At 50.5% G+C, this 27976-nt stretch overlaps 1 protein-coding gene across 6 annotated transcripts in view; it reads left to right on the top strand.

Moving 5' to 3' along the window:
- LOC116950878 (uncharacterized) overlaps positions 1–27976 on the top strand; it is a 236210-nt gene that overhangs the window by 69048 nt on the left and 139186 nt on the right. For 4 of the 6 annotated variants that reach the window (XM_032969004.2, XM_032969008.2, XM_032969003.2 and 1 more), the window contains exon 3: positions 2126–2249. The exons of the other annotated variants lie outside the window; for them this stretch is intronic. The gene's annotated coding sequence lies outside the window, so the exon portion shown is untranslated. The remainder of the gene's footprint in view (positions 1–2125; positions 2250–27976) is intronic. 6 annotated transcript variants of the gene reach the window in all.

Raw genomic sequence — 27976 nt, 5'->3', positions numbered from 1 at the left:
GATTACAACACCAGTGGCGATTATTTGTCCCGGTCCTGGGACTCCCCTAGGTCGACGTGGCATCAAATCAGTACCTGGTGCAGTGTGTAAACATCACCACTGGGGAGACAAAGGCAGTCGGGCGTGATGCTGGCCACCCCCACCCCGTCATGTGCCGTTCCGGCCTTCATAGGTGCTCGCTAACACAACTCGTCCAAAGAGTCTGTGAAGGGCGTACGGGGGATTTTTTGTCTCGCCTGCCCAGGGTACTGCGTGCTGTCTGCCCCATGTCCTCTGTGCCCTCTGTGTCACGCCTCCTGTGTGCCCTGCATCTCATTTGCTCCTGTTGTGTGCGACGTCTGAAACACGTGCGTTCCCGACTGCCCCCTGTACTTAATTGACCAATGACATTGGCATACAATGGGCTGTGGGGAGCGAAGAGATGGCTTGTTCGCGCAGGGAAGAGAGGTGGTTGGGCAGCGATGTTGCTCTGCTCACCGCATGGCACCGGGGAAATGGGATTTGGGCTTTGGCTGAAGGGAGAGAGAGAGAGGCGAGCCGAGATCCAGAGCCCATGTGGCCCCCCTCGAGCCAGCCCCATCTTCCTTGATCGGCTGCCAAATTGTGCACTCGTGTTTACGCTTTGATGGTCTTAGAGTCATCGTGTTCTCTCAACGCGGGGCCCGTTTGCGCAGTGTTGACGCTTGGATTGCTTTGGCTTGCCCCGTGTAGTTTAAAGATGCATGTAGTTAAAAACGAATGCCTCTTTGGTACACGCGCGCACATCGGCTGCGTGTGTCCTGGCCCATGTGACACGAGCTTGTATCTGTTTGTAAATGGAAAAAAAGAGAGCCTGCGCTCTGGTACAGCGATCGAGTGATGTTAACGGATTGATGTTTTAAAATGCACAAGAGTGATGTCACCAGAGTGCCATAATGATGCGCTCGGCAATAAATTCCAAGTCTGTTTTCTCATTAACAAAGCTTCAAATTTGTTGTACTGCCCAGAACGCATCGTCAAGCAGAGAGCTAATTGCTTTGTGGGTTGCATCTTCTTTTAAATAACGGCATTGATTGATCTTTGATTTATAATAACGAATGCTAATTCCTTTTCAACCAGTTAAAAAGGAACATTGATCGAGTGCGAGGCAAAGGAGTGTTCGTGTGAGCAAGAACCTCTAATATTTCCCCCGCAATCATTCCAAGGGCCGGGGTCTAATTATAAACCGCTTTGTTTTGCCTCTTGAAAAATGACCTTCCCTTGACCCCACGAACACCCCAAGCATTTTTGTGCCATACTTGAGGGATGGCGTTAAGCACGCAAGCAGAGTAGCACCACCAACACCACCACCACCACCTGAATTTCTACGCAACTCAGTAGAGTTGTCCACGTATAACTGAGAGCCACTTCCCATCACAGATGCGTTTCTACCTTTCGCGGCCTTCACGATGTCTCGTGGAGAGTCCTTTCTGTCTGTCTCGCACCATCCCACCAACTGTCCCGCAGTGTCTCACTCGCTGATCCACCTGCTTCCTCTTCCTCGTCTGCTTGCAGAAATCACCCTCATCTGCAGCTCTATGACCCTCTTAGGGGACATGCCCCCTACATACACTGCCACCTTCGCATCACACCGCTCCGTGGACGTTCTTTCTCGGCTACATCGTCATTCCTCGGCTCGTCGTACTGCCTTGACCGTTCCCATATTTACCCATGTACACGCTTTCATGGCCGCCTGTAACCCAAGTTGTGTTTGCCCGGGTTTCGCGCCACATGTTGAGCATGCATTAATTCTCCCAGACTCTCGCCGCCACGCAAACTCACGCTGGCATCTTCCCGGAGATGGAAAGATGGCCCCACGCAGGCCAACCCGCAAAACCACGCTCAACTCCATCCGTTTTTTTCCGTAACACCCACATCTCAAATCCACTTTTCACTTTTCATTATGCCCCACCCCTTTCCCGCACAGACCTTTTTCTGATAATATAATATATTGCAGGCAGTTTGACAGGAATGCTTGCTTTCGCTGATGGGTTGTGGGCAGGGGGGTGGCGAGCTGTCCCTATCTCACGAGGAGTTTTTGATCGCCGAGAGAGGGGAGGTGGGAGGCTCCGTGTTGATGTTGTCTCTACCGCTCCTGTGTTTCCAGCCGCTGCGAGGGGAACAGCGCTGCTGGCGTGTGGAAGGCGGTGCGCTTCCTGGCCCTGTCGACGCGACGCCGTGAAGCGGCGGCGGCAGCAGTCGCTTTGTCTTCTCAAGGCGGTTATCGATAGGTCAGTGGCCCTGGAGAGACGCGCCCCCCCATCGACGCGCTTATCGAGTTGAGATGGATTGACAGCGGCACCTGCCGGGGCCCCCGCGAATGAATCTCGCGAAACGTGACGTAAATTTCTTATAAATATAATGGTGCCGTTTATATATTTTTTTTCTTTCCTAAATGGCTTACGGGGGGCTTAAATGGTAATTTACGACGGGGCCGCTGAGTTATGGGTTTTAATCCTTTAAAATGTGGCACGGTGGTGCGTGACTGTATCCTTATTTACCGCGGCGTGCTGGCGAGCCGCAGCCGCCCGCGATTGAGCGCCTTCACCTTGTAACCGCGCGGGGTCGCCTGGGTTCACGCTGCCGACTTGTACCGGACCGTCGCCTCGCTCGCAAGAAGAAACTCTGCAAGTTTGCGCCACGGTCAGGGTGGGGGTCGACTCAGCCCATCCACCTTTTGGGGGATGATGTAAATGAAATGTGTACCACTGGGTGCTTGGAGATAAATACAAAGAGCCCCCGTATAGCCTGTAACAGACTGTTGGGGCAAGTGCTGTTAGCGAGCGCCTATGAAGGCCGACACGGTACACGAGGGAGTGGGTGGCCAGCACAACGCCCGACCGCCTTTGTCTTCTGAGTGGCGATGTTTACACACCACACCAGTTACTTATTTAAGGCTGAGTCGACCTAAGGAAGGCCCAGGACTGGTTCAGATAATCGTCACTGGTGTTGGCCGTGAAGGGAATCGTACCCGGGTCTCGCCGGGTTAACCGCTACACTGCTTGGAGATAACACGCACACACACACATAAAGGGAGTGATAAACTGTGTACATGTCTATTTAAAACCTACTTGCTGTACTACCATCTACGACGACTCAATAAGGCAAGTTTCACAGGCGGTTCCATCTGTACGATCCACCAACCCCTCCTCCACTAAGTCACAGGATTACCTCCGTGCAATGCCAAGCCCCCGGTGTGTTTTCTAAACACGTGACTTTGCTCAGCTGTGCTCTTTCATTTCATGCTGTCGTTTTCAAATTTGTATCATGAAAGCCTCCCAGTCAATCTTGGCTCAGTGGGAGGTCGCGCATCCTCCTCCTCTGCCCCCATCATCTGGAACTTTCTTTCCTCAACCGTCCATGCTGCCCACTCCTTGCCCCGGTGTTCAGATCCATGCTCCGGAATTTCCTCTCACCGTCTATTCTGTCTGCCTATCTCTCTTTTTCTCTCTTTCTGTAAAACAATTACGCCCACTTTTTCTGTCCGGCGTCTTGAGATGCCGCGTGAATTCACATTGTGCTGTGTTGCTATTCCTCTGTTCGCAATGCTGCCCTGAGAGTTGACAGCCGCGATGCCGGGCCAAGCGGCGATGGGGGCTGAGAGGCCCCATCGCCTGCCTGCGGCCGATTTAGATGAAGTGCTGCTCAACAGTCGCCGTCGCCCATGGAGCGACTGGCGCCCGCTATAGGCACGTGGCAACGAGCAATGCACAGTGCTCCATTCAGCACACATGCGCTGCTCTGCCTTGGTTTTCTGACTCGAGGGTTTAAATGGGTTGCACTTGCTGTCTGTGTTATTGCCTCTAATGAATCTGTGACCTCGTCACAGCGCATTCCATCCGTGTACCCCCAGTTGACATGACTGGGCTGCCTCAAATGATGCACTTCTATGGTTTAAAATCGATACGTGTTAAGTTTTAATGCGTGCCATATAACCACTTTTTCTCTGTTTGCTGCTCTATCTGTTAATGTGAAGCGTATGTACGTATATATGTTGAACCTCTTTCGCACCATGTGTAGCCAACCGTGCTAATCAGAGGTGTTGTTGTCAGTTCAGATCTCTTGATGTGAACTTTTATGCAGAGATTTAGAGACACCGCACTGTGAAGTTGGATCTCCAACTACAGCTCAATCCGCTGACCTCTACTCTGAAGAAGGGCCACTGCCCACAACGCTAGCTGCTTCTATATGCCGTGTTAATGTCTAACAGATGTATTTGATCTTGATTTGAATCTTGGTTTGAAGCTTGATATACTTAAATGTTTAGCAGCAATCAGGTTGGTTGATGATACAGCACCCGCTGATTCAATTAACTTTTCTAACGAACTATTTTTTTATTTTACAATGGTAAAGGCCCACTGAGCTATATAGCTTTTTTTCAGAAGCGACCTGGCCACAAGTGAAACCGTGCTATGACGGGGGTGCACGGTCCACGTTGTGTGCCAAGTGTTCCCTAATTGGAAGAACCGCGTTCCAGCGAGGGCGCGTTGCGGTGCGAACACCGCGCGTTAATCGAGGACTTGCCGTCTATTCGTCTTCGCCGGGCGGTAGCGTTCGTGCGCAGCGCTGCTCATCGCTCGCGGCCAGCGAGTCGGCGCCGGGGGGCCTCCGCGCTGCGCTCGGGGACCCCACGACGTTTTCTCCGTCAGCCGGAGATAATGAATGGGCGCACTTCGCCCCCCCCCCCATCCCCACCCCCCCACGGCACCCGTCGGGGAGTCGAGGGCCCAGGCGGAGCCAGCCTCCACCTGGGCCCGCTCGCCGGCGCCGCGCCTCCCCCATCTGTTCGGGGGTCCAAGTCGGAGTTGTGAAAAAAAATGAAAGTACGCGGTAATGAATTTGCGGCTTGGGCACGAGCAATCAACCGTCTCGTGTTTAACAATTATGTTAACACGGTGCCTTTTGGGGCCCGTATTCTTATTCATCTGATTGATGTTTTTTGTTTCTTAATATTTTATTCAGACCCAATATCTAACAGGGAAGAGGGGTCCTTTCCTATAAACATTGTGCTCTTCACCAGCGTTGATTCAAGTAAGCCTGGCTCCTGCTAATGAGACTGAATGTTGGAACGAGTCCAGAGTTTTCTTGTATTGGACTAATGCTGCGGGTATGATGCACTCCTAGAAGGCCATGTGGCTGATGAGATGTGTTAAAAAATAATTTTTGTAGTGGAGGGCCAGATATGCGAAGGAAGCATACCGCCTGCTTATTTATTCAGCGTGCTTAAGCGTAATTTATTTGCAGGTGCTGATAACTTGCTGCCTTGTGAACGTGTTTAAGTACTCGTTTATTTATGCCACGCGGTTGGAAACATTGCTTTACGTACACGTCATGGCGTGCATCTCTCAACGAGTGAAGTCAGAGGAGCCTTCTGTAATTGTGCACGGGGCGGTGGGCACGGGGAGGTGGGTACGTAGCGCGCACCATTTCATTCCTTGCTGCGGGACCCGCGCCAAACCACTCTCTCTCTCTCTCTGCACTGCCGATCGCCGCCGCTACTGTCGCCATAACCTAGTGGCAGACATCGCGCCGAGTGGCCACCGCGATAGCCGCCACGACCCCACGACGAGCGACACGGCTATCGGCATTGCACGGCTCGGTGACCCGTCAACGCGCGTTCTCCCGCCACGTCGCTCGACGCGTCCGTGAACTGTGTCCCTGTCCCCCCCCCACCCCGCGGCTGTGGTTCTCCGTTTACGAAGCGCGCGTTAGGTAATCCGGCGCGGCTTCCCGTAAACGCCGCGATCGGCGCTCCTGCGCGCGACTTGATCCCGGGGCCGCGGTTTTAACGGGCGCGGCGCGACGTCCAAATTGCGCATTTTCTGCTCGCGCTAAGCTCTTTGCGGTTCACCTGCGCGCGTGGTCTTTCTAAGTTGGCGCGTCAGCATTTTATTAATAGATGCGGAACCATACAAGGGGAGAGAGAGGGAGAGAAGAGAGAGAGAGAGAATAACAACGGCAGAGAAATTATCGTCGGGCGGGTCGGTAATGAAACATTCTGTCGGCTGCAGTGCTGACGAGCGCGCATTCGGGGCGCATCTTCATCTTCTTCTTCTTCACAAGTTGCGTTTTAATCCCTCCGCGTGGTTAACCGAACGTGCGTTGTGGATGCGCCAGACTGCTTCTGTAAGGAAATAAATAACATTCACCTATCCCAACCCCTCCCCTCATCGTCCCCCTCCGCCCCCTCCCTCCCGGCCTCCCTTCTTCTTCCCTGTTATGTTCGTTATCCTCTCCCTTACTTCCCCCCTACCCAATATAAACTTTCACTTCTTTGCTCGAGGCTCCCCCCACCTGGGTGGGGCAGGGGGAGCCCAATCCGCCCCTCTTCACCAAAGCCTGCCCGCCGCGTCCCTCCATCTCGGGGCTTTTGCTTGAGGGATTTGAGCCCCTCCCCCCCCCCACCGCCCCCGACGTGCAATTTGTGAGCGCCTCGGGGTTGTTGTACGGTGATCTTCGAAAAACGTGTCTTTAAAATAACCACGCAGGCTCTCGTGCCACGCGTGTTGACGCTTCCCTGGTAATGCGGAATTTCTTAAGTGCTTTGAGGCGTCACAACGGCGTGGCAGTGCAGCAAGCGGGTTCGTGATCCATCTTCCTGTGAATTTTTTTTAATCCCGTTTATTTGCGTTTTATTATTGTCTTCGGGTACTCTAAACAACGTTCACAAACAACCCAATTAAAGAGGAATATTTCCAAACATTCCCATACAGATACAGGTAACCCAGACATTGAGATCAACCACGCGATGTGTTTTCAGCACAGGCAGAGATTTTGAAACCCCTCTAATGGTGCCTGGCCGATGATGACATTGCTTATTTTAGGACCGTAACGTGTTTCTGGGGCGCTCGCGTCATTAGCGCCATAGCAACTTCATTCCGCAATGCGCGTGCCCTTGCGTGTTTTTTTTGCGCGCAGCAACAACGTTGTGGTGACGGCAGAGACGCGCGCCAGGCTCGCGAGCCGGGTTTACGTTCCGCGCTCCTCGGCGCTACACCCACCCCCCGCATTGCACGTGCCCCCCCCCCCCCACGTTCCACTTTCCGTATGCGCGTGTCTCCCGGCTCGCCCCCGTGGCCCCGGTCGGCCAGAGATGCTTCGGGTGGCCGGCGTCTTTCACTTCCTGCAGGCCCATGTTCTGGTTCCCTGCTCGCTACGGACAGCGGCGGGTTACTGACAGTGAGAGGTGCGCCGGCAAGATTTGCAGTGGCCTGTGTGCTTTGGGTAACGCCAGCGGGGGGCCTCTGGGCTACGCGTGACCGTGGCGTCTCTGCGATGACTCGTCTGTGCCGCTCGTCTGTCGTGTTGTTTGCACGCTTCTCTGCTCCTTTGTATAGTTCGCAGCCCCCTTGGAAATGCAAAGCTGGATAAAGGCCTCTCCACACTGTGTCAGGCCGGTTGACCATACTTCACCGTGCTGGTCAGTGCGGGTTTGTGAAGGGAGGGAAGGAGGGGTTTAGGGCCAGTAAAGTTATCGCCACTGTTGTTAGCCATGACCGGGAATCGAAAGTACGTTAGTGCGTCAGCAGTGCGGCCTGCAACCACTGCACCACCGAATCTGTGTAATGACCGCATATCGCTGCAAGCGTCTTGGATCCCGAGTGGTCAGGGCACTCACTTCAGATTCTTATTACTGTCCGGTGATTAATGCAGGGCATTACGAGAGTACGCCATCTGATGTAAAGTATATATTAAAAGACCACGTGATATCATCATTCACACAGTCGACCTCTGTGCACCATCGTCATGGACACAATCTAAGGTCGGGTAATTGCAATAATCCCTGTTGGGGTCAATAGAATGCGTACCGCAGTGTTGGAAAAACAGCATGTGGTCCTTATGACTGGCTTTCGCCATGGGAATGTGGAATTTTCACCACTGGCTTAGAAACACGAATAAAGATTGTGTGCCAGCCCATTGTTCGTTAAGATATCACTACAGCTTCCTCTGTCCGCCTTGTGGAGGAGAATGGATCTTATTGAACCCTCGCTTGGTTAAACTGTCATCGATTTGGTTTACGTCTACAGGAGTCGATGAACGTGCGTGCGCGTGACCTTTACTGATGGTGCTCGTGTCACCATTAGCGATGGTGATTCTCGATTGCCTTGATGACGGTGAGAGGAGCGCCGCTCGCACTCCTCGGGAATGCGAACGTCTCAACCTCTAATATATAGTTTTTTTGGGGGTTAGATTGTGTAATTATGAATGTGTCGTGAAACCCGCCACCACTCGACACGGCCAATTATAGTAAGGTTTGTCACGTAAACAGAACATGGCAATTTGTTACTGGTACAGCACACCGGTGTATTAAAGAGCAAATCCACAACATTCACAATCTGAGTACGACGTTTCGCCAGTAATTACAGCTCGCTTCATCAGCCTGATGATGTGGATTTGCTCTCCAACACACTGGTGTAATGTACTAGTAACGAATTGGCATGTTCTGTTTACGTGACACACCTTACTAATTGGCTGTATCGGGCGGTGGCGGGTTTAAGACACATTTATATTTACGTGCGATCTAATCCAAAAAAACCTATATTATGGATGATATTGGTCGCGAAAGCCTACGTGTTAAACAGTCTCGACCCCTGTTCCCTCACTGGAGCGTGACGAGGGCTCACTATCGCGGCAGGGGTGAGATCTTTTTACCGTGACCCCCTGACCTTTGAAGGCCATCGCAGAGCCAGTTGTACAATCGTAGCAACCACCCAATACCACCGCCGTTGCTACCTTATGGTTTTTTTCACCAGAGCCGACCGTTCGATTTTATTCCCACAGCCGCCCGGTAATTTACTCTCCACGCCGCTAACACCGTTGGCACTTCGTCCGACGATGTGGCAGTGAACATCAAAGACGACACTGTAACATCATTCTTGAGGAGTAAGACGGTTGTGCGCCAGCGACGATACCTGCATCGGTGCGGGGGAGAGCCGGCGGGGAAGCAAAATTTGGAGCCGCACGCAAATCTCAGGAAACGGCGGCAACGGCCGTGCCCGCGTCACCATCGTCGGCTTGCGTTGCTGCCTCCTCGTGGCGGTGGGCTTGTCCCTCTTCCTGCACGGAGAAACACGCGGTCGATAAACGACAAACTCGCAAGCTCCGGGCGCGCAGGGGAGGGGGCCGGGGGCAGGGGGGGGTCGTCGCCAGACACGTTTATCGCGCAGGCCCGAGAGTTAACCAACGCCGTACTTTCATTAGGCAATTATTCAGTGGCAGGGGGCGCGTGAGCCAGCACAAGTAGGCCCTCTCGGTGCGTTCATCTGACAAAAATGCAGTCTTTCACTCAATGCGCTGTCAGGCTTTCCACAGTGAGCTTCCAAATAATTGTTCCAAATTGAATTAAGTATCCACACATTATGACTGGGGGCCCCCACCCCCACCTACTACCCCACACCAACCCCCTCCGCACCTCGCAAAAAAAAACACCCACCCCTCTTCCATTGTGGAAGGCTGGCAACCTAGTAATTTGCGAATGTGTGTGTGTGAGAGAGGAAAAATAGTCGGTTGGCTTCTGTCCAAGCCATGGTCAGCACTTCATGCGCACAAGGGAGCCAGTATTAACCCTTTAGTAGGCCGTAGCGCACGCATACCGCTCGTTGATTCACAACCCCGTGTCGAGCCTGACACTTAGGAACTGCGCTGGCGTGGAGGAAGAATCGAGCGTCGTCCGGGACTGTCGCTGAAGCTGGTGGGCAGGGCTCGTGAGCTCCGGGCACTCGTGGTCAACCTCGCGCATTGCTAACGCTCAGCTCGGCGCCGCTCGTCGTCACGGCCACGGCGAATTGCCAGTCGGGGGGGGGGGGAGAGCTGCGTGGATCCAGGGAGAGTTAAACGCCGTGTACATAATAATGTTTAGTCACGAGAGAGACGCCGCAGTACACTTGCTGGGATATCTAATAAGCCTTGGGCTGACCTTGGAAAATCAGCAACGCATTCCTTCACAGCCACATTTACATCCTCGCAAATGCGTCCTGTTGTGGCACGACAAGCGGGGAGAGTATTCCGTATTGCTGGGTTATCGTCAAAAGGTTTCATCGAAGAATTGGTTTTACCTTTTCTGGCCAGTATGTGTGGTTAATGCAGATTCTTTGCTAAAGATTTATTTTTGGTGTTTTAACATCTTGACACCTCCTGTTTTATTGCCATTAAAGGGTAAAACCAATTTTTTTATTTTGATTCTGCCAAGAAAGGTCCCCATGATCAAAGCTTTCATCGTTGTACATTTCCAAAAATGTTGATTCATTGTCGCATTTGAAATTATTCCATTTATTTACATTTTTATTGAAAATTTTCCATCCATTCCTTCTCCCTGCGACCCGTCCCAACGACGAGGTCTTTGGGTGCCGTGATGGTGGTGACATGGCCCCAGCGACATCGCGATCGCCACTTATTGCAGAGGTTCGCGGTTCAACTCGACCAGGCTGCTCTGGTTATTACTGCGGGTGTATCGATCGTGAATACTCCACGCTGTCTGCTTCACAGTGCACGTGAAAGGTCGGCCATTGTTTGCCGGGCGACATGGTCCAAATTTTCTACATTTTCAAAATGACACCCGCGGATTGCTCAACTGGGATTGCTAAAACTTCTGAAACATTTTTTTTATTTTATCAGGAAATACCACTGGGCTACATGACTCTTTTTCATGAGCTACCTGTCCACAAATGATAGCTCAACAAAGTAACATAATCACGTGGAACTTTATAGCAGCTAAATACTCTAAAAGGATGTTTATATATGTGGAGGGAAAAAAAGTGTAGCACCCGGAAAGAAATCCACACGGCCACGGGGAGAAAATCCAAAATCCAAACATTAAGGAATTAAGATCAGGATCGAACCCACAACTTCCTGTATACGAGACACCGTAGTTGATATCTCGCTACCGTGGCACTAAGAGCAAGATCACCCATTTATTGTTGCTATGTTGCACATCGCAACATAACACCGTCCTGGTGGGCTATACCCAACTGAAGCGGAGCCCTGCAATATAAGAATGGCACGAACATCAAAATATACTCAAACGTTGATTAATTTCACGGCAGTTCTGGTTGTGAATCCTGGTCACTTGAGCCCTCAGCCTGGTTAAGCCGAGTCAATGCCATCTTCCATCCACCTCGCCCGCTCCTCGGCCTCGCTGACCAGCCGCGTTGCTGTGGCGTGTGCTCCGTCCCATGCGCGACGTTCGGAATCCGGGTCTCCCGGGGGCGCGCGTCCCCTGTCTCTAGTCCCCTGCCTCTAGTCCCCTCCACGGCGCCTCGCGGGGATGGGTTGGCTCGGTCCGCTTGTTCTGTTGACGTTCCCAGAGACTTATGGCAGCATTCTTCATTTAACGGTGGCCGGAAGTCATTCTTTACGTCCTCTACACGTGCAGCCCAGTGGATGATGGGGCCTCCCCTCCGCATGCCGCGTTTGTCCTGCCGGTTATTTATCTCTACTGCACTTTGTCACTCCGGGTTGGCAAAGGTGAGGGGGCATAGCTGTGCAGCGTGGAAGTTGATTGCAACAATGGATTTTGTCTAACCGTCCTGTGCTGTTCACAACATAGCCCCGCTCAGCCGGTGACACCTATAACGTACGTATGTTGAACTTCGCACCCTACTCAGCCAACAGTGATAATTGGAGACGCGGTGGTCACCCACGCAAGCACTCTGCAAGCTCAACGCTGCTGAGCTTCTGAGATCTGATTGGATCCGGCACATTGTGGGTGGTTTTTCATAGGCATGTATGTCATGGTTATTAGTGGATATAAGTGATTATTGTACTAACGGTGCCAGGATAGAATCATCCCAGTATTGAATCGTGGGTAAAATTAGTAGATTTTTGAATGGATGGTGACAATTTGGCACATCGCAGAGAGACGGAGAGTAGTGAACTATTATACGCAGTGCAAACAATGATGGGGTGTGTTTTTTATTTGAAGTCGTTTGTGGAAATGTCAACCTTCATTGTGCTCAAGGTCACGTGAATGAGTGGTGAACGGGCACAAAAGCAGCACGCTGTCTTTTTCAGTTACAGTGCCACAAACGTCGCTTGGAACGCTGCGTTTCCTGAACCCGTGCTGCGTAACGCGACGTGCGGACATCAACCCGGTCCAACGTTTATTATTATTTTCTCCCCAAAAAAAACACGAAACTAAAATAAAACGCGCGCAAAATTCCAAGGCGGATTTTCAGTAGATTTGCCGACGCTGCAAACTTCCCCCCCTCCTCCCTTCCCCCGAACCAACAAAAACCTTTATTATGAACAACAGAAGTTATCTTTTTGTTGGTTGTGGTTAGCAAAAAAAACCAACAAAGGAGGCTTAAGAACGATGACACGATGTCCTTGTTGACAGACGACGGCGCTTTGGTGTCGGCGCCAGGGCGCGCGACGTCGAGCGTGCCCGAGCCGTGGCTTGCGAGGTTTACGTCTCGTTGCGCCGCTCCTGCCTCCCCACGGCTGCCTTCAACAGCAGTAGGTCACGGTGTCCCTCAAAGTCGCGGCGAGATCGTAACGGTGCGACGCGAAGCCCTCGTTAAGCTCTCGCTTTTGTCTTGCGCTCTGTCCGCTGGGGGGGAACGCCCGCCCGCCGCTCGACGAGAAACGCTGCGACAGGAGGTGTCGGCGAAGGAGAAATGGGACGCCCCATCCCACGTTTGAGTCGAGCAAGGGGAGCGCTCGTCTGCTGGTTTGGGTTATGGCTGTGACGTTAATGGGCGCAAAGTGCCTGGGGTCTTAAAAGCTGGTTGGTTTGCCTGAATTATCGTGCTGACGTCTCAGCGTTGTAGGATTAATATGAAGCAAGGAGGTGCCACTTTGTGGAGAAGGCTGTCCAATTTAAAAAAATGTGTTTTCCTGGCTTCCCATTTTCGTCTGAGTTGACCTAGTGGAGACCCAAGCCTGTCTGTGTGTATCCCAGTAATTGAACTGGAATCCTCGTACAGTGCAGGAAACGCACGCACACACGCGCATGCTTACACGTGTACATAGACACACAAGTTCCATTTAGTTCCATTTGTTTGGTATAGCCCTGTGAGCCATTCGGCTCTTGAATCGGGTGCAACCGCAACAAAAAACAAAAACATGAACAAGAAACATCTTAAAGTGACTTTGTGACTGTGCAAACAGAAAATACAGGAAAAAACATCAAAATATTCCTGAAATAGCACCGTACACCAACGCTGTGTGCAAAAATCCCAGTGGGATGCAAGTCAAATGACAACAACAACCACAAGACAACTAAGATTTGGGCCATCAGTCTAACTCCGTACTACAATAAACAAAAACATGGCCAAACCAAAAAACTTTTCGAAATCACAAAAATAAGGCCATAAATGCAATGTAACAGTGATCATAGGGATTGTGACCAATTTTTTACAATAAACTACATAAATAACATGTAACACCAAACCCTAGAGCCATAGCTGGCTGCATGAGTCACTCCACAACAACAGGAGCATCAGTTGGAGTATCACATTTTTCAATGCACCTTTAAGATCAGCACACTAAATCAAAATACAGATAATACTTTGCAGCGGTCATCCGGAGCAAAACAGTTTATTTTATTTTAGGCCACTGAATAGCAGTGGCAGCTAGGGGTGTACAACTCCTCTAGAGCAGTTTTGAGTGAAGATCTCATAGGTAGTGATTCAAGTTGCAGTTTATTGGCAATAGTATTCTAGACCCTGGGGGCATCAATAGCCAAGGCCCTTCCTCCGGTTTTTGTACGGCAATAGGGAATGTGAAGCTGGTAAATGAGCGAAGACCTGAGGTCAAATTTGTTGTTTGAAACAGAGAGGAGATCCAGCAGGTAGTCTGCGGATTTTTTTGTAAGTACATCGTGAATAAATAAGATCTGGTGCACAAACCGTCGAACATTTAAGAGATGGTAAGTTTGACCCAATGTAGAGATCACAAGTGCACACAGACACGAGCGCACGCGCACACAGACACGTGCACGCAGGACCCATCTGCCCTGGGCTGTTTTGTATAATCTGCGATCATTTCATGTCATCCCTACGGTGCAGAGCAGGCAGACTGCAAGGTTAACAACTGAATAGTAATAATAAAAGCAAATGAATGCGTGAGTTTAAGGAGGGAAACACATCTCTGCCTCAGGAGTGTACACGATGCATTTTGATAGCATTTAATCACTTCCAAGGCTAATTCCTGCGATGCACGGTGGGTGCGTTGACTGCATTATGTAACCCTCCCATTGCCCGCATGCTTATCAAGGCCCCCTTTTGTGGGAAGCGTTGTCTTGTTTACTTTGGCAGCTTGCGGGTGGCTATATCTCGTGTGTGTGTCTGTGTAGTGCAGCGGTCAGCGCGCCGCGCTACGAACCCCGGCAACCTGAGTTCGATTTCTGCTCACGGCCTTCACCAGTGACGATTGTCTGAACCGCTTTCTGGGCCTCCCCTAGGTCGACTCAGCCTGAAATAAGTAATTGGCGTGGTGTGTCAACATCGCCAATAGGGAGACAAAGGCAGCCGGGCGTGGTGCTGGCCACCCACCCTCTCATGTGCTGTGCCGGCCTTCATATGTGCTTGCAAACAGCACTTGCCCCAACAGTCTGCTAAGGCGCACGGGGGATATTTGTCTTTTATTTTTTTATTTTAGTTATATGAAACAGAGCGCCAATAGTACACTGCACAGTGGGATCCCATTTGATTTGAGAGCTGGTGCTGGGGCCCTCTAGATTAACTTGGCCGTAAATGACGACCCGGGATGGTGGTGTGTAAACGTCGACAACTTGGGAGATGAGGACGGCCGGCTGTGGGTACCGGTCACATCGCTCACCACACTGCTCACCACACCACTCACCACACTGCTCACCACACCGCTCACCACACCGCTCACCACACTGCTCACCACACTGCTCACCACACCGCTCACCACACTGCTCACCACACTACTCACCACACTGCTCACCACACCACTCACCACACTGCTCACCACACTGCTCACCACACCGCTCACCTCGTGGGCCTTGGCCGGTTTAAATTGGGGCTCTCTAACAAGCACTTGGAATGAGAAGATTTTTTTTAATCAGAATCAGATTATTTATTCATACCGAAGGAATCCTATAGGCAAAAAAGCTCTTTTTTACAAATGTCCAGTAGGGGCGGGTAAGAACGTTCCAACAACAAACAGTACAACAACACGATAGGAGTGCAAAGTAGAAGAAAGGTAACCAAATCACCCAAACACCTACAAATACAACTAAACCATTCCCATCCCACCAGGCAAAGCCCACTGAGGTGTTAACTTATTGTTCAGAAGCAACCTGGCCACAAATGATAGCTCAACAAAGTGGCTTATCATTTGAACATTTATAGCAGTTAAATAATCTCAATGCATGTTTCTAAGCAGTCAATGTAGGCCACCTTTGCCTGTGTGGTTCATATGTTTCAAGTTCAAGTTTCATTTAGTAGGTATAGCCCTGTGAGCCATGCGGCTCTTGAGTCGGGTGCAACCGCAACAAACAAAATATGAACAGAGGACATCTTAAAGCGACGACGCGCAACAGAAACATCCTGGATAAACCAGCAAATCTTCCAAAAAAGACCATCGTATTACAACGCTGTGTGCAAAAACCCCAGTGTGATGCAAGTGAAACAACAACCTTAAGACAATTTAGATTAAAGTTATCAGGCCAACTCCGCACTTCCGCAAGAAACATGGCTTAACCATGTTTTCGAAATCACCAAAATAAAGTTGTAAAAACGATGTAACAACAGTAATCATAGGAACTGTGATTCAAATTTAACAATAAACGATATACATAACATGTACGACCAAACTTGCAGCCATAGCTGGCAGCATGACACTCCCAGTGTTTGATGTGTGAGTGAGTCGGTGGTAGTGTGAGTGTATAATGTGTGAGTGAGTCAGTTTAAGATGAGTGAGTGTATCACGGCCTCCTCCACGCCATCACGACCTCCTCCACGCCATCACGACCTCCTCCACGCCATCACGACCTCCTCCACGCCATCACGACCTCCTCCACGCCATCACGACCTCCTCCACGCCATCACGACCTTCTCCACGCCATCACGACTTCCTCCACGCCATCACGACCTCCTCCACGCCATCACGACCTCCTCCACGGCATCACGACCTCCTCCACGCCATCACGGCCTCATGTAGTGGGTTCAACTGAGTCGCAGACGTACTCTTTGGAGGCAACACATTTACTGATACCAACACAAAGGGGTAACTGCCCCTTTACCAGATAACAACCTAGGATGGTGGACCACCAGGCTAACTACACTAAATACACCGTGACTAGCTACGTCACCACCAGGCTAACTACACTAATTACACCGTAACTAGCTACGTAACTACCAGGCTAACTACACTAAATACACCGTGACTAGTTGCGTAACCACCAGGCTAACTACACTAATTACACTGTGACTAGCTACGTAACCACCAGGCTAACTACACTAAATACACCGTGACTAGCTACGTCACCACCAGGCTAACTACACTAATTACACCGTAACTAGCTTCGTCACCACCAGGCTAACTACACTAATTACACCGTAACTAGCTACGTAACCACCAGGCTAACTACATTAATTACACCGTAACTAGCTACGTCACCACCAGGCTAACTACACTAATTACACCGTAACTAGCTACGTAACCACCAGACTAACTACACTAAATACACCGTGACTAGCTACGTAACCACCAGGCTAACTACACTAATTACACTAGGAGTAGTTGCAACGGACAGGACCCCGGCTGGGGTCCAGGTCCATGTGTTGGTGACTCTTCTTGGACTTAGAACGGAGATCTTCAGGATGACAACAGCAATGCTGAACCCCGGTCCCTCTGGGGACCCGGTTTATAGCCTCACTGGTCATAGCTGGCTCCGCCCTTGGCCACGACCACCTTCTCGAGCCCTCTAGCAGGATATCGCCCTGACACGTGACCACCCCAAGGCCCCACTTGGGGCCCGTGTGTAGACTTTACTCGTCACGTGCCTTCCAGTGGCCGGCACCCTCACACCCCCTCCTATAGGGGACAGCACTGCACGCCGAGCGTGGCGTCACTCGGCGCCCTCTATCAGCGCTCGCCGAGCCCCTCTAGGGCTGGTACTACACCCACCTACGGGGTGTCCGCGATGGCAATGCAGCGCATGCTGTGCCTCGTGAGAGCCGGCGTTACCCAGCGACATCTATGATGTGTATAGCGACATCTATGATGTCGCTACACACACCTGATGTGAGTACATCACACGCTGTGCCTCGCGAGAGCCGGCATTACCCAGCGACATCTATGATGTCGCTACACACGTGATGTCCGTGATGTGAGTACATCGCACGCCGTGGTGCAGTTGTTCACACAATACACCATGATCCTGGTGACTTGGGTTACCTAGCAGATGAGGGCCAATCGCATGTAGACTTGGCCCAAACCTCACTTGGGATCATATCATCATCGTCATACGAGTCTCTCATGTTGCGTGTAATTACATTATTAGCATTGGAGAGACGAAGGTGGCTGAGCAAACTTGGCCCTGGCCATTTCCCAACCTCGTGGTCCAAGCTGCTCTTAATCGGGCGTCTGTGAAGCCACGTGCCCCCTCTAGTCTCTGCGGTGAATTAGACGCCCCTTGTCTCTCGGAAACAATTGTAGTGGTTGATGCCCTTTGTTTAACCACGTGAGAGCCTATTGAGACTTGTTCTCTCTCTCTCTCTGGCAGAGAGATAATAAAGTAGTTAAGAGGAACAATTATTAATTGTGGTTCCCATTTAGCTGCGGGTGATTCACAGATGCGAGTGTACAGCTGCTGCATTGACGCACGGTGCCGCACCACCGTTGCCAGCGATGGTGTCATGGCACCCTTGAAGCTGCGTCACCTGGCCGCGCCGATTCGCGATCGCTCGAGGGCCCGGTTGCTCCATCGCAGGAAGGAAAGCGACCTCGTCGGGGGGCTCTCCGTTATGGCAAAACTCCGCGACAGGAGACTTCCCCGCTCGGCATCGCGATTTGAATCTCAACGTAGCCATCGAAATACGGGGGGGGGGGGGGGGGGGGGGAGGCGTTTAGAGCCAGGGGGGAGTGACGGATCGAGCTGGCCCGGGTCCGCCACTGTAAACGCGGCGGTCGATCCTCCCTCCCCCACCACCACACCACCACCGCGCCTTCACCAGCCCAGGGCGTCCTGAATGAGCGAGTCATCATTTCCCCGGGCTGCATGCCGCCCGGCCCGCCGGCAGTGCTGTGTCGGCATTACGTAACCGTCGCAGTGTGCCTCGCTGTGCCGTCTCTCCCTCGCTCGCTCGCTCTCTCTCGCTCTCTCTCGCTCTCTCTCCCCGACGCGTGACGTGATGAAGGCTTGGCAAAGCGGCGTGCGTCGCCAGCTCCGCTCTCCGTCTCGAAGAAGCTTCACCGCGGCTCTCACAGGAAGGCTGCGTGAAAGAAGATTTTCTACACCTTGTGAAAGCTGTATTTTAATTATTTTGGTACCAAAGTGGGTAATGCGCACTGATTGAAATGCGTCTACTTTAAGCATATTTGTAAGCTGCTTTCCATTGCCAAGTTCACTTATCTGAAAGTGCTCCCAAGCCACCCTCGCTTGCGTCCTTTATTCCGTGATTTCGAGTCTTGATCTGCCTTCAATAAATTCCCTAAGTATACACAATCTCTCGTACGATCCTTCGAGCTGTATCCATCCAACAAATATCTTAATTTCGTTAGCCAGCTTGTTGTAGGTTCCACAACATGTAGGCTTACCTGACCATTATTGTGATTCGGAAATTGATTTATGGGCCATGCTTGGCCTGTCATCTATCCAAAGCCCAAAATGCGAGGATACATTCTCAATTCTGGCAACTGCCTGATGATGCTGGTTGTAACTAGCGGCAAAACGTTGGACTACCCACGCGTTCGATGTGTGTGGATCGCTCTCCAACAATGCAGCGGTGTTGTGCTGCAGAGGCAGTAATACATTGGCTTGTTGGTTTCACAAGACGACTTAATTTGGCTGCTTCTGACCCAAAGATCCAGGATGAGCTTGTTGTTCGGGACTTGTTTTGCTCATGTTGAGCCTAACTGGGAAAGAAATGAAAACGAAAACTGGAGAAATCTTCCCTCATCTCACTCCACTCGCCTCCACTTACTCTCTCCGCTCCAGCAACCGGGAGCTTTCTGTCGAAGCCCCCAGTCAACCTTCGCTCGGTGGAGGTCGCTCATTCTCCCCTTCTGCCTGCGTCGTCTGGAACTCTCTTACCCTCACCGTCTGTGCTCTTGACTACCTGCCCCTGATTAAGTCGAGGCTCAGGACCTTCCTTTTACGGCCCCCCGCCGCTTACGAATTACTTCTTCTCTAAGCTTGCACAATGAATGTGCCGGCCGTTTCTCTACGTGTCCTGAAGTGCGGCCGCACTTGGGACGCCATATAGCTCCGTAGTATCTTGCCGTACATTGTGTATCCCGTCCCCGTCATTTCGAATGCGGTTTATTTACTTTATTTGATTTAATTGTGTTGCCATTGGGCCAGTAAATGGATGCAATTGTTTTAATTAATCGTTGCAAGTTGCAACTCCCCCTCCGCTGTTAGCCAAGCGCCCCAGAGCGATGCTCCACTGCAGGCCGGGCAGTGAGCGTCCTCGGGCGGCAGAGATCTTCGCCGTGCGCCACATCCCCGCGACCAACTCTCCCCACCCAGCTGTGGGGGGAGCAATCCCCTCCCCCCCCCCCCAGCTGTGGGCCCCCCCCCCTCCCGGCTTTTCTAACAATTCGGCGCTCCCTGTTGGCCATCGGTCCCCATGGCAGTGAGAAAGAAGGCGAAGAGAAAGCCAGAATGGCGTTTATTTCATTCGCAGCAGTTGACGACAAATCGTGCGGAGTGAAAGGCATTGTGGTGCCTCTTGGAATACCCGCGGCGTGTGGTTTAGGCCGAACTGGATTGGGGGGGAAAAAAATTATACAGTTGCCGCATCAGGGTCAAGAGGTCATCACGGGCAGTGCTGACGCTGCCACTGCTTCCTTCCATTTGCCAGATTCCGGCGTCTCTCCCACCCCCGGCTAACCCTTTTTGTCTTCCCAATGCGATGATGCCTCAACACTTTCCCACCTCCCAGTTTTCCATCACCCCCCCCCCTCCCTCACCCCCCCCCCCCAGCTACAACCAGGCCTCCCAAAAACCCGTCCTTAACACTCGCGCCTGGTCTGTGCTCGCGAGAATTGCACCGCCACTTTTAATTACCCCATTCTTCATCTCAAACCACGATCCATGTGTACAATTTTACAAATCGCTGTAAGAGCGCTCTGGAAAAAGGCGCGATGCAAATTTCGATAAGAAAAGAATAATGGGTGGGGACGTGTGCAGGATGCGTGAGAGCCGATTATCGCGGGGTCCTCCATAAGCAGACCTGAGAGCCGGAGGGTGGCATCTGGTCATGGCGGATCCTGGAGGTGGCTGCGTCGCCTGTGCAGCAGCTGCGGGATCCTGCGGAGAGTAGAAGGCGTTGGCCCGGTGGCATCCGATGGCTTTCGTCACGATGCCATCTAGGATCTTTGATCTCGATGGGTCCGCTGTTAGTTTCCTCCGACCGAACTTGGGATCTCGACCCGTCGATCACATGCGAGTCGGTATCTCCGCTCCGGTATTACAACCGCTGTATTTTAAGGCACCAACCTTGCCACAGAGCAAGTGTTTCGAATAGTAAGTTCATAGCAGTGTTTGTCGATGGAACTCCGTTTAAATAAGTATACAAAATGTGGATCAGGTCACCATCCAGTCATCGTCAACCATGATCAATCTACTGCTGGATGGATGCCTCTCAAAGCCGTGTTCATCATTCGCGATCCTGCAATGCAAAATCTGCCCAGTTCCTGCACCAAAAGTGTTGACTATGTAAAATACACAGTGATAACGCTGCTTACTGATTTCAGCAAGGCACAGTCCTAAACTATGAACTAAACTATATTTATTTTTTTATTTAAAGCTTTCGTGACTGCAGTAATTCATATTCTTAGCTCTTTCGATAAAGTCACGTTGAAGGGAAAACAATAAAATAATCAAATATATATAAAACAATAAAATTCTCACGACGTTTCGACCATAACACAAACGGTCATCATCAGGTGTGAAAACCAACGGCAAGAAACATTTGAAAGAAGTGGCGGTTTGTATGTATTTATTTTTAAAACGGTGTTTGTATTTATTTAAAAAAAAACGTTAGCACCACGGGCAGCGATTTGGCAGTTTGTTTAGAAGGACGAGTCCATCTATGTTCTGAAAAGAGGAGGGGGAAGACAAAAAAAATGTATGCTGTCTGAACGCCACCGTAAGCGTGAACAATCAATTAAGACCTGAAATGGTTTATCAAATCATTTCGGACCGCATTCGTGAACACAAAGCAGACCTTAAACACGGTAGGACCAACACCTCGGCCGTGGCAGATCATTGTTATAATTCAGTAGGTTCACATGACATTGACTTCTCCAAGACAGAGGTTCTTTGTAAGCCATCTGGCTACCATGAGAGATTCGTTCATGAGGCTATCCACATATACAAGCACAGAGACAATTTCAACCGAGAAGATGGATTCTGGCTTAGCAATCATTGGAAGGATTTGATAAACCATTTCAGGTCTTAATTGATTGTTCACGCTTACGGTGGCTTTCAGACAGCATACATTAATTTTTTTTCGTCTCCCCCCTCATTTTTTCAGAACATAGATGGACTCGTTTTTCTAAACAAGCTGCCAAATCGCTGCCCGTGGTGCTAACGTTTTCTAAAAATAAATAAATACAAACACCGTTTAAAATAAATAAATACAAACCGCCACTTCTTTCAAATGTTTATTGCCGTTGGTTTTCACACCTGATGATGATCGTTTGTGTTATGGTCGAAACGTCGTGAGAATTGTATTGTTTTATATATATATTATTATTTTATTGTTTCCCTTCAACGTGACTTTACCGAAAGAGCTAAGAATATATGTATTTTACCAGGTAAGGCCCACTGAGCAATATAGCTCTTTTTTTTTGAAGTTCCCTGGCCACAAATGAAAGCTCAATGAAGTGGCTTATTGACACGTGCAAATGTATAGCAGCTAAATACTCTGAAGGCATGTTTCTAAATGTGGAGGGGGAAAACTGGAGGACCCGGAGAAAAATCCACACGACCATGGGTAGAATAACGGAACTCCAAATGTACAGGCTTCAGGGTCGGGATGGTACCAACGACCCCCTGTATATCCACACGACCATGGGTAGAACAACGAAACTCCAAATGTACAGGCTTCAGGGTCGGGTAGATACCAACGACCTCCTGTATACCAAGCCAGGCAGTTAACATCTCACCACCTTGGCGCACCCCTGCTTGCCCTGCTCGCCTTAATGCCACACGTAGTGTTTTCAGGACGGTGCAAAACAGCCTTGCTCTACAAACTGGTGCAGCCATACAGGGAGGAACTGGCTACAACCGAATTGAGCATACAACATGCAAACATCGTCTCCTGTCAATAAGCATAAATGTGAACTTGAGAAAAGGCAGGCGATCGGTCTCTGTCTGAAGACTCGAATGCTCTTAGTGCATAATGTGACCAAATGATATGGCCCAGTTCGAGGGCAAAAGAAGTGGCCTTAAAAACCTGCATCGGTTAATTTGTGCGGTCTCCCGTAATTGAGCGTAGACTGGCAGAGACGCAGATTTACATGCGAAGCCTCTCGCACCGCGAACAGAGTTTATCTTGAATCCTCCTTTGACGAGCAGCAATCGGTCATCACAAGCAGGGCTAGGGCCCTCGCTCGGAGATCCTGGACAGATAAGTCAGGAAGTGCCGAGGTGGCGAGATGTTAACTACCTCGCCTGGTATCCAGGAGGTCGTGGGTTCGATCCCGACCCTGTCGTCTGTATATTTGGAGTTTGCGTGTTCTCCCCGTGGTCATGTGGATTATTTCTCTGGATCCTCTTGTTCTGTCCACAGTGGCTGCATTTGAATTAAGATCCTCAGGCCTATTTCTACAATTGAGATTTCTGGGTTTATTCTCGCATCTTGAGATTATTGTATGTGTTTTTTATTAATTGAGCCATCTCTTTACATACATTTTTTACAACATTGGTCTTTTGAAATTTTGGTTTTATCTTAAACTCGTGTCAATTGGCCTTGAACCTCGTGTGGAAAGTGCTTGAACAGTAAAGCTTATTACAATGTAGTCATCATCTTGCACCAATAATGAGCTTATACGTATGCACACACTCTGCCAGTCCTAGGATGCCATGCCGCCTCAGCCCGGCTTGTGAGCGTGCCACAGCATTCCCGCCGGGCCACAAACCGCCGGAGTCCAGCATAGGCCAGGTTGGATCAACTTGCCCGTGAGGTCATCACGTTTTACAGCATCGCCCCGCAGTAAATCCAGTAAACATTTCACAGTGCTTTAGGTGCGCATGCCAAACCCACTTGCTGATATTTATGTTCCGATGGCTCATTTTGTTTAGCGAAGTCTTTTCTGTGTCCTTGATTCATAGCGCGGTGCCGCCCATTCAGAATTCAGAGGCAGGCTTGTATTTAATGCTATAAACGGGAAATTGTGCCCTGTCCGTACTGCACAATTTGTGTTCTCAGAGCACATCAATTCGTAATACTTTTAACAGCATTGGATCAAGACGTCATCGAGGCCAAAGCTGCCGGTGCCGCCACCACACTTCATCGCTGGCGCGCTCTCCCCCTCCACCAGATTCCCATAGCCACCGCTGCTGCACACCTCCACCATCTTTCCTCGACATTCTCCCGACAACAGCTAATTGCAGTGGGCAGGGTGAGGGCGGCACACACACCTCTGTCGAGGATAGGTGCTTCATGTCAACAACGATAATGAGATGTCACCGGTGGTTAACGTAATTCCATTGACAACAACAATCACCACTAAGTGGCGGTGACGTCACCACGGTGCTTGTGCCAGGCTTATGTGCACTTTAAGGCCACGTGAAGTGTCGAACGCCCACTGGCAGGAGGTCACGGGACAGACCCAGGTGCCATGGGTTGACTGACTGAGATAACTGGCCGATGCACCACCTGTGCCCCCTACTGGGCCAACTTGCTGTGCTTTATCCACCCAGCGCTCCGCTCGTTGTTGTCAGCACACACACACTTAACACGCACGTGTATGTCAAAGGGGCTTCATTACGTCTATTCCAGCCTTTACGTTTTGTATGTGCACAGCCATTTTTAGATGTTCACTCCACTGCTGGAGGTGGTCACCCAGTCAACCACTGTCCAGGCTCAATCCTGCTTAGCTTCTGGGATGGGACAAGATCCGGTGCATTCCGGGTCTTCTTGGTATGGCCGATGTAGGCATAAAGCAATGACTATAATTTTACATTGAATGTGCTGAGTCAGATGGTTGCGTCAGGGATAGCGGAGCGGTGAATCATCGCTGCGATGCCTCCTCCGTGTTTGTGACTCGAACGTTTCGTAATTGTACCTTACATGGTTCTGTTCTGGGTGATGACCAGGGACTCTGCACACTGCTGGATAATTTTTGCTATTTTCCATTTGGACATCATCGTCGTCATCAAGTATTCACGTTTGTTGCTGCCGCCATGCTTTGTGCAGAAACAATATATTTTGCTGAAGAGTTGTGAAATCCCGATGAGGATTTGACACTCAATCACGCGAACCATTAATTGGGAAAGTCGTAAAGAATGTGATAAACCTGATGGACAACCGGCCGCATTGGCTAGCTGCTTAGAGAGCGCGACTGGCAGAACAGCGCTCGCATGGCCACGAGCTTGCACCGCCGTGACTCCTCCCGGACTCAAGAAGCAGGAGCAATCGTTGGAACGTGACCTTGTAGGTCCCCTCCCGGGAACCCTTTCAGATTTATTGTCTCCCTGGCAAGGGAAGCAAAGACAACTTCCATAACGTTGGGGCAATGTTGAACGACATTGGGGGCAGCATTCATTCAAGTCTTCGCACGCAGGAGCGGGGCAAGCAAGTGGGCGTATGACTAGTAAGTGTGTTTAAGTGGCATCTTCTCGCATGCCTGGCCAAATATCTCAATGATTGACCTCAGAAAAGTCTTGACACTCCATGTAGGATTTTTATGTAAATCTGTTATTATTAATACTTAGTAATCGTAAGTAATTTGGAGGTGGCCCATGTTCTACTGCTGCCCCCCCCCCCCCATTGTCTGAAAAGCTCTTCCCTAGCCATCTGTGCTGTGATCTCCCTGTGCCCTTCCAGTGCAGGCTCAAGAATTTGCCCTCCTCTGCCTATGACAGAGTGTCCTCTGCAAAACATTTTGAGACGTGGTCACATTTAGCCGCTGTGTAAATTGACGCTTTATTTTTTTTACATCATATCCGAATTAAAAACTTGAGCTGTGACGCTGGTACCCCGGTGGCCTCCTGTCGCTCACGTTGGCACGTACCCGTAAACAACCCGCTTTACACAACGCTGCTTGATTACGCTTCTGCAAGGATCACAGAGCAGTTGCTCTCGTTTCAATCGCAACACAAGCAATCGATTGATATTTTTATTATTTTTTCTATCTACATGACTTTACCGAAAGAACCATAGAAAATAAACTTTTCATTTTACCAGGTAAGGCCCACTGAGCTATGAAGCTCTTTTTGCAGAAGCGACCTGGCCACAAATGATAGCTCAGTGGAGTGGCTTTTCACGTGGAAATTTATAGCAGCCAAATACTCTAAACGCGTGTTGATTCTAAATGTGAAGGGAAAAGCCGGAGGACTCGGAGAAAAATCCACACGACCACGGGGAGAGAGACACGCAAACTTCAAATATACAGCAGGCGTCAGGATCGAGCCCACGCCCTCCTCCGTACCAGGCAAGGTAGCTAACGTCTCACCACAGCGCCGCCCGTGGTAACGGGCAGCGGCCCCGTTCCATGTAGTGGGCAGCGCCTCGTCCCAATGCACGCGGTGACCTGAGCCACATGAAGTGCGGTGGTGGCGGTTTGTACGGGCGAGGCTCGCGGCCCGGTGCTTGGGACTGGTGTCCACGCCGAGCCGGCACCGAGCCGGCACCGAGCCGGCACCGAGCTGGCACCGCCGAGATTTGGGGGGGGTCAAGTTCAAGCCCTCGGCGCTCCGTTCGGGCTAAGAGGTTTTCCGCACTGCGCAGCGAGAGCCTGACGGTCCAAGCCCAGTTGTGGACGATTATGCAAAATAAAAGGAAAAACATAATAATAATCCCAATGCCTAAACGGAATTGGGATTGCGCTCGTCACCCGCAAAGCGCGGCTTTGCGTGGAGCGGTGGCGCAGCGATTAGCGCAGCTGCGCTACGAACCCAGCGACCTGAGTTTGATTCCCGCCCACGACCAGCACTTGTGACGGTTATCTGAACCGGTGCACTGTGTCAACATCGCCACTAGGGAGACAAAGGCGGCCCGGTCGTGCTGCCGTCCACCCACCCACCTCGTGTGCCGTGCTGGCCGTCATAGATGATCTCTAACAGAACTTTGTTCCTACGGTGTGTAAAGGGAGGGATCTTTTTCTTTGATGAGTAATGAACCCCACACTCGCTAGAAGCGCTGCCCCATTGGGGCTAAGGGAGCTTATTGGGGCTAAGGTAGCTTATTGGGGCTAAGGGAGCTTATTGGGGCTAAGGTAGCTTATTGGGGTTAAGGTAGCTTATTGGGGCTAAGGGAGCTTATTGGGGCTAAGGTAGCGTATTGGGGCTAAGGTAGATTATTGGGGCTAAGGGAGCTTATTGGGGCTAAGGGAGCTTATTGGGGTTAAGGTAGCTTATTGGGGTTAAGGTAGCTTATTGGGGCTAAGGGAGCTTATTGGGGCTAAGGTAGATTATTGGGGCTAAGGTAGATTATTGGGGCTAAGGGAGCTTATTGGGGTTAAGGTAGCTTATTGGGGTTAAGGTAGCTTATTGGGGCTAAGGTAGCTTATTGGGGCTAAGGTAGATTATTGGGGCTAAGGTAGTTTATTGGGGCTAAGGTAGCTTATTGGGGTTAAGGTAGCTTATTGGGGCTAAGGGAGCTTATTGGGGCTAAGGTAGCTTATTGGGGCTAAGGTAGCTTATTGGGGCTAAGGTAGCTTATTGGGGCTAAGGTAGCTTATTGGGGCTAAGGTAGCTTATTGGGGTTAGGGAGCTTATTGGGGCTAAGGGAGCTTATTGGGGCTAAGGTAGATTATTGGGGTTAAGGTAGCTTATTGGGGTTAAGGTAGATTATTGAGGTTAAGGTAGCTTATTGGGGTTAAGGTAGCTTCTTGGGGCTAAGGTAGCTTATTGGGGCTAAGGTAGCTTATTGGGGTTAAGGTAGATTATTGGGGTTAAGGTAGCTTATTGGGGCTAAGGTAGCTTATTGGAGCTAAGGTAGCTTATTGGGGCTAAGGTAGCTTATTGGGGTTAAGGTATATTATTGGGGTTAAGGTATCTTATTGGGGCTAAGGGAGCTTATTGGGGCTAAGGTAGCTTATTGGGGTTAAGGTAGCTTATTGGGGTTAAGGTAGCTTATTGGGGTTAAGGTAGCTTATTGGGGCTAAGGTAGCTTATTGGGGCTAAGGTAGCTTATTGGGGCTAAGGTAGCTTATTGGGGTTAAGGTAGATTATTCGGTCTAAGAGAGCTTATTGGGGTTAAGGTAGCTTATTGGGGTTAAGGGAGCTTATTGGGGTTAAGGTAGCTTATTGGGGCTAAGTGAGCTTATTGGGGTTAAGGTAGCTTATTGGGGCTAAGGGAGCTTATTGGGGCCAAGGGAGCTTATTGGGGCCAAGGTAGCTTATTGGGGTTAAGGTAGCTTATTTGGGGTTAAGGTAGCTTTTTGGGGCTAAGGTAGCTTATTGGGGCTAAGGGAGCTTAGTGGGGCTAAGGTAGCTTATTGGGGCTAAGGGAGCTTATTGGGGTTAAGGTAGCTTATTGGGGTTAAGGTAGCTTATTGGGGTTAAGGTAGCTTATTGGCGTTAAGGTATCTTATTGGGGTTAAGGTAGCTTATTGGGGTTAAGGTAGCTTATTGGGGTTAAGGTAGCTT

The sequence above is a fragment of the Petromyzon marinus genome, chromosome 41, assembly GCF_048934315.1.
Source record: "Petromyzon marinus isolate PM22_M1 ecotype Great Lakes invasive population chromosome 41, UKy_Petmar_22M1.pri1.0, whole genome shotgun sequence".
NCBI classification, from domain to species: Eukaryota; Metazoa; Chordata; class Hyperoartia; order Petromyzontiformes; family Petromyzontidae; genus Petromyzon; species Petromyzon marinus.
This window is presented reverse-complemented; position numbering and strand designations above follow the sequence as displayed.